The sequence below is a fragment of the Sminthopsis crassicaudata genome, chromosome 1, assembly GCF_048593235.1.
Source record: "Sminthopsis crassicaudata isolate SCR6 chromosome 1, ASM4859323v1, whole genome shotgun sequence".
Taxonomy (NCBI): Eukaryota; Metazoa; Chordata; class Mammalia; order Dasyuromorphia; family Dasyuridae; genus Sminthopsis; species Sminthopsis crassicaudata.
In genome coordinates, this window is record NC_133617.1 from 140,728,246 (window position 1) to 140,734,265 (window position 6,020).

General features: G+C 36.1%; 1 long non-coding RNA gene across 1 annotated transcript; it reads right to left on the reverse strand.

Annotated features, from left to right (window-relative positions):
- Positions 1 to 1,216: 1,216 nt before the first annotated feature.
- On the reverse strand, positions 1,217 to 3,186 carry LOC141553011 (uncharacterized). Its single transcript, XR_012485261.1, has 3 exons — positions 3,076 to 3,186; positions 2,787 to 2,904; positions 1,217 to 1,350 (listed from the first exon to the last, which is right to left on the reverse strand). It is a non-coding gene; the product is annotated as an uncharacterized LOC141553011 (long non-coding RNA).
- Positions 3,187 to 6,020: the final 2,834 nt, after the last annotated feature.

Below are 6,020 nucleotides of genomic sequence, written 5' to 3' on the forward strand. Positions count from 1 at the left end.
AGTAAACATTCAGAGGATATCTCCATTTTACTCTGAAGTAGAAGGAAAGCCTCTCCATCGTGTTACTCTACTGATGCTATTCTGACACTACTCTACTGCCTCATCTAGATGTGAAGGTGACTCTAGTTCTCAAAAGCCTTTACAGATTCTTTTTCTTTTAATACTAATCACAGTCCCTCAGTAATTTAAAGAATGGTCTTCATCCCTCCTCTGTGGTCATCATCTCTTGCATATTCTTTTCACTTACTATCTAGCATTCCACACCAAAGACCATGTCCTAGAATTGTCTGAGGAAGTATCGTTACACACACTTTACCATTAAAGAAATTAAAACTCATAAAGACAAAGAAATGGGAGACATTCTCAGTATGGAAATTCCTAACTGCAGCAATTCAATAATTTGTAGCTTATAGTTTTAGAGAGTTGTATGGGGGAACAAAGGAGTAAGGAATTTACCCATGTAACTACCCATAGCTAGTATGTGTGAAAAGCAGGGCTCTTTACCTAGGTTTTCTTGACTCCAAGGTCCACCATATTGTTTCTCCAGAAATAGTTAATGACAGAAAATTGACTTGAAGCTGAGTCTTCTTTTTACTATGCTATCTTAAGATCTGTGAAACTGACTTTGTGATTTCCTTGGTGTGCATATTCCCTTCAGTATCAACCAATCATAAACCTCATACCTTTGAAGGCAGCATGGTATGATGGATGAATTGTGAGACTTTGAGTCCTTTGTTCAAATCCTCCCCTCTGACAGGTCCTAGTTATGTGACTTTAAGTATATTACACTTTTCTCAGCTGTAAAATGTCCATGATCACAATATTTGCAGTACTACCTCACAGTGTTGTAAATCTCTAATGAAAAGTAGGAGAAACTTTTGAGCATACCCATATCATCTAACATTGAAGCCTTTGCTTTTAGAAAAAGATATCTTTCATTCTCTTGCCATGTAAGTTCAGAGAGGACTTGCTAAGTGGCTTGCTAAGCCCAGAAAAGCTGCTCATCCACTTTTGGTGCACCTAACTCTCACATGTGGTTCTAAAAAGCTGTTGCATATGCAGCAGCCACACCTCAGTAAAGCCATCTCAGCAGAGAGGTTGAGGGTAACCAACAGACCTCAAACCTATCACTGAGTTTGGGGGATGTCTACCTGAAGCATAGGAAAACTTTTTACAATGGAATGAGTAGATACGAACAATTTGTACCAACAGCCATGAAAGGCAGCTGAAGCAATCGCTAGAGCGTGGTTAAAGTTTTGGGTCAGGAATTGAAGATGCCAAGGTCATCCACTGCATCCCAAGCTATTTCCAGTCATCTTCACTTTGTCTTGCCACTGAATTTTGATGTCTCTGAAAGAAAGAAGGCTGATGACTTTGGGCAACTTTGCCTCACATAAATCCATTTCACACAAGAGTAAAGATATTACTTCATGATGTCATTAGTTCTCTTCAAAAAATGAAGGATGAACAACAAAAATCTAATAAGATGCATCTTTAAAAACACCAGACCAGGACAGTTTCACTTTCTTTTCTTTTTGGTATCCAGAAAGGTTAACAATTCACCTATGATCTGAACCAGTGAGGGTAAACGAACTGACTCTTTTCTCTCTCCCCTTTTAAGCCTTGTAGTCCTGAGAAATAGATATGAGGGATCTGTTTGTTCTGATTTATTTGTTCCCAGTTTCAGGTGCAGGAAGCAGAATCTTCACTGGTCCAGGAATCATCAAGCCATGGTGACTGGGAGTCAGATTTCAGGCTGATGTTATAGCCCACCAATCTAACAAGGGAACCCTGGAAAGTCAAGTTGCCTGAGATTTGAGCCAAAAAAGGTTTTGGACCTGGAATTTGGGATTCTGCTATAATAGGAACTGAGCTAAGCAATTAAAAGAATTCTCTTCCCTTTCTAGAATATGAAGCAGTTTGGAGATAGGAAGAGAGGTTTATGCTCCAAATGTTGGGGGATATGTTTGTATATTTATTATTATATCCTGATAGTAAGTATTTTTTTTTCCTAAGGCAATTGGGGTTAACTGACTTGCCCATAGTCACACAATTAGGAAGTGTTAAGTATCTGAGGACAGATTTGAACTCAGGTCCTCCTGACCTCTGGCCTGCCACCTAGTTGCCCCCATAAGTATTCTTTTTAAAAAGCTAACCCTTCTTTTAGTGGTTAAATGGAACTGGGGGAACACCATCAGTGGGGGCTGGATCAATAGCAGAAAGCCTAGACACTTCCAAACCTTCTTATGAGTATTGGAGAACCCCATGTGAGAGGTGAAATGTAACATACTTGACCTTCAGGCAGTGATGGGGTAGATGGGGGGTTAGTTACTAGTACAGAGATAATGTTTATAAAGTGCTTTGCAAGCCCTAAACGCTGTGATAATACCCACTATTATTCTCATCTCTTGTGATTCTTATCCAGAATTTTCTGTAGTATTTTTATAGAAGATTTACCAATGTTCTGGATAGTTTGCTTTGGTTCTTTGATACCCTGTAGATGCTATTGTGCACCTAGACTCCATCGTTGCCTTGGCTATATAACTTCATTATTCCTTTTTCCATTCACAGATTTTTTTTTTTTTTAATTTCCTCTTGCATGTGAGACTTCATTGCTAATTTGTTACAGCCTGACAGGTGCTGCTCTTTATATCACCTGAAGTTTGTATTTTTCCTAGATCCCGGTATTCCATAAATTCACGCCCAGTAACATTACTAAGAGAATACTAACAAGATGAGCTTGTGTAGCTTATGGGAGGCTGTTAAGAAAAAGATCCGATACTTACCTATAAGTACATTTTCAGGGCCTGTGCACTTCTGATCCCCAGTCTGACTGACTTAATCGGGATGGTTGTGATGTGAGAGGGAGCTGCCGCCTACTGAAAACATCTGCCCAGCACCAGCCTGAGATGAGAGAGGATGGGCATGTGAAACCCTTGCCAGGAATATATCTCCCTCTAGTGGCCATGCATTCAATGTTAGAAATTAGAATGTGATCAGACCTCTAATGCAACAGATTCCTTTTAAGTTTAAGACATGGAGCGTTTGGAAAGACACTGAAAGACACTATCCTACCTTATCTGTTTTCTGTAGAGAGAAAGAGAGAGCCATTTTCTTTGAATAGGTACTGTAAAGCTAGTGCTGCTGATGCTGCTGTTTTGAATCTTGACTGTCCTCCATGATACCTGGGCAGGTTAAAAAAAAAAAAAAAAAAAAAAAAAAGCCTTTGCTCAGTTTTTTTCAGGGATAGAGTAGAAATGGTGCCAGACCAATTCCAATAGTTGTGATGGAGAGAGCCATTTGCATCCATCAAAAGGATAATGGGGACTGAATGTGAATCACAACATAATATTTTCACCTTTTTGTTGTTTGCTTATATTTTGTTTTTTTCTTATTTTTTTCCCCTTTTTGATCTGATTATTCTTGTGCAGCATGATAATTATGGAAAGAAGAATTGACATTTAACATATATTGGATTATTTGCTATCTAGGGAAAGGGGTGAGAGGAAATAAGGGAGAACATTTCTGGAGCATAAGGTTTTACAAAGGTGATTGGGGAGAGTTCCAGAACCCAATGAATGGTGATTCATACTATAGCAATTAGCCAAGAAAAAAAAGGCTGCTTTGGGCAATGTTTTCTTTTCCTAACAATTACTATTGTATATGTCAACACTTTATTTTATGCAGAGCTTTGCTTTTTTTTTTTTTTTTTTTTTTTTTTTTTTTTTTAAAGACTATATTCTCCCAAAGCTGCTTTACACTTCTTCATCTTTTTGAAATTATAAACTATGTTTATAATTTCCCAGTTTGGTCTGAATTTGTATTTAAAGATTGGAATTAGGGCTTAACAGGCTTAGGTTTGTTTGTTTGTTTTTAAGAATCATTTGTTTTTTAATTTTTTAAAAAATTAGGCCTGTGCTTTCATTGAAATAGCGAAACCTGATGAAGAAATTTCTACCAACACAAATCAGCAACTAATTAATTTAGTCTTAGAGAGACAGCCAAATCACTGAGTAATTAAGTGAATTGGCCACAGTCAAGAGTCAGTTCATGTCAGGTACTTGTACCCAGGTTTTCTTTAACTTCATTCAAGGCCAACTCTATCTATTAAAAAGCTCCTTAAACTGTGGAACCCCATATGGGGTCGAACAACTGAATGTGGGCTTGTAAAATTATGAATTTATTATCATCAAATATTTGATTTGTTTATATATCTATATTTGTTTATATATCTATATTCATGGGGTCACATAAAAATTTCTTGGACAAAAAAGTATCACAAAAGTTTAAGAAGCCCTGGTCTACTGCACCATGGTACCTTTTGGTTTAGTGGTTTTGTTTTTATTTGGGGTATTTTCTTTTCATTAACTATAGCACCAAAACATTAGTTGTGCAACTGTGGGCAAGTCATATGATTTCTGTGAGTCTCAAGTCTCTCATTTGTAATATGGGGGAAATGATATTTACACTAACTACCTTATAGAGTTGTTGTGAAGAAAATGTTTTTAAACCTTGAACCTACTATATAAATATGAGTTGTTATTACTTTTTAAATTGCCATTTTAAAATGGTATTTTTGAATAGTGAATTAGTCTTTGCTTTTGTCCTAAAAAGTTTTTATGTAAAAGGACATTTCAGGTATATAAAAGAGTCAACCACAAGCATTTATAAAGTGTCTACTCTGTCTTAAGCATTGTGCTAGATTCTTTCTTTCTCAATTCTTATAGCATTTATCTTTCCTATAGTTGTAAAATTGCAAATGAATTGCCAGTTTTTATCAGTGGAGTAAATTTATGCACTGGGAATTCCATAAACCAAAGAAATCACAAGTCTGGATTTTCCCTACAGCCACACAAAACATCTCACCACTACTACTACTACATAAAACGCCCTAAAAATTGGCTCTCAGTTGTACATTATTTTTAAAATATTATTTTACATGTATTAGCCTTATTTTTTTTTTCAGCTAGACTATCATTTCCTTCATGACAATGACCACATTCTTTATTTTTGCTTATCTCCAAACTCAGCACAGTGCTTGTCACTGTCAGTACTCAAGTGATATTTCTTGGTTGATTGAAACTTTTTTGGTATCTTTTCTTTTTGGTTTGGGATAGCCCATCTGTCTATATGTCCTGCCAGAACACTAGTTAGCTCATGTACAGAATTAAACCAGACACAGTACAAAAAGCAATCAGCCATCTGTAACAAACAACTGATTACACTGACAAAATTTATTGAGCAACTGTTATGTTAAATTCTGTGTGTAAGCACAATACAAGCTACAGTCCCAGTTTTTAAGCTTCTTACAAACCAGTAGAACAAAATGAGTAGGGAGCATATAACTTTTTCTATAATAAAAAAACAAAACCCCCCAAAATTTATTGAATGTTGCTAATTCTCAGGCTTGTTTTGTTATTAAGTCATTTTTTTCAGTCATATCTGACTCTGTTTTTGGTATTTTCTTGGCAGAGATACTGGAGTGGTTTGCTATTTTCCTTTTCAACTCATTTTATAAATAAGGAAACTGAGGCAAACAGTCTTAAGTGATAAGTCTAGAGTCACATAGCTAGTGTTAGGCTCATGAAGATGAGTCTTTCTGAGTCTAAGCCTAGTGTTCTATACAGTGCTCTGTACCACCTAGTTCCCTTTCCTCATGCTTCCTCTAATGTAAATTGAACTCTTGGTATCTGAATTACACAGTGGGAGGCATCATTATGGTCATATTCTCCATTTTCAACAGTCTAATTCAACATTTATTAAGTGCATATTAAGTACAAAGGTGCTAGAGGCTGGGAATGATAATTGCTAGCATTTATATATTTATATATACACACACATTTATTTATTTATTTATCTATTTATTTATCTATCTATTTATTTATTTATTTTTAATTTTGCGAGTATTTAATTTGCAAGACACTTTTTAAGGGGCTGAAGATACTAAGACACAGTCCCTGTCCTCAAGGAGTTTATATGCAGGTTAAGGAGAGAGAGCATATTCATGAAGAGCTTTATAG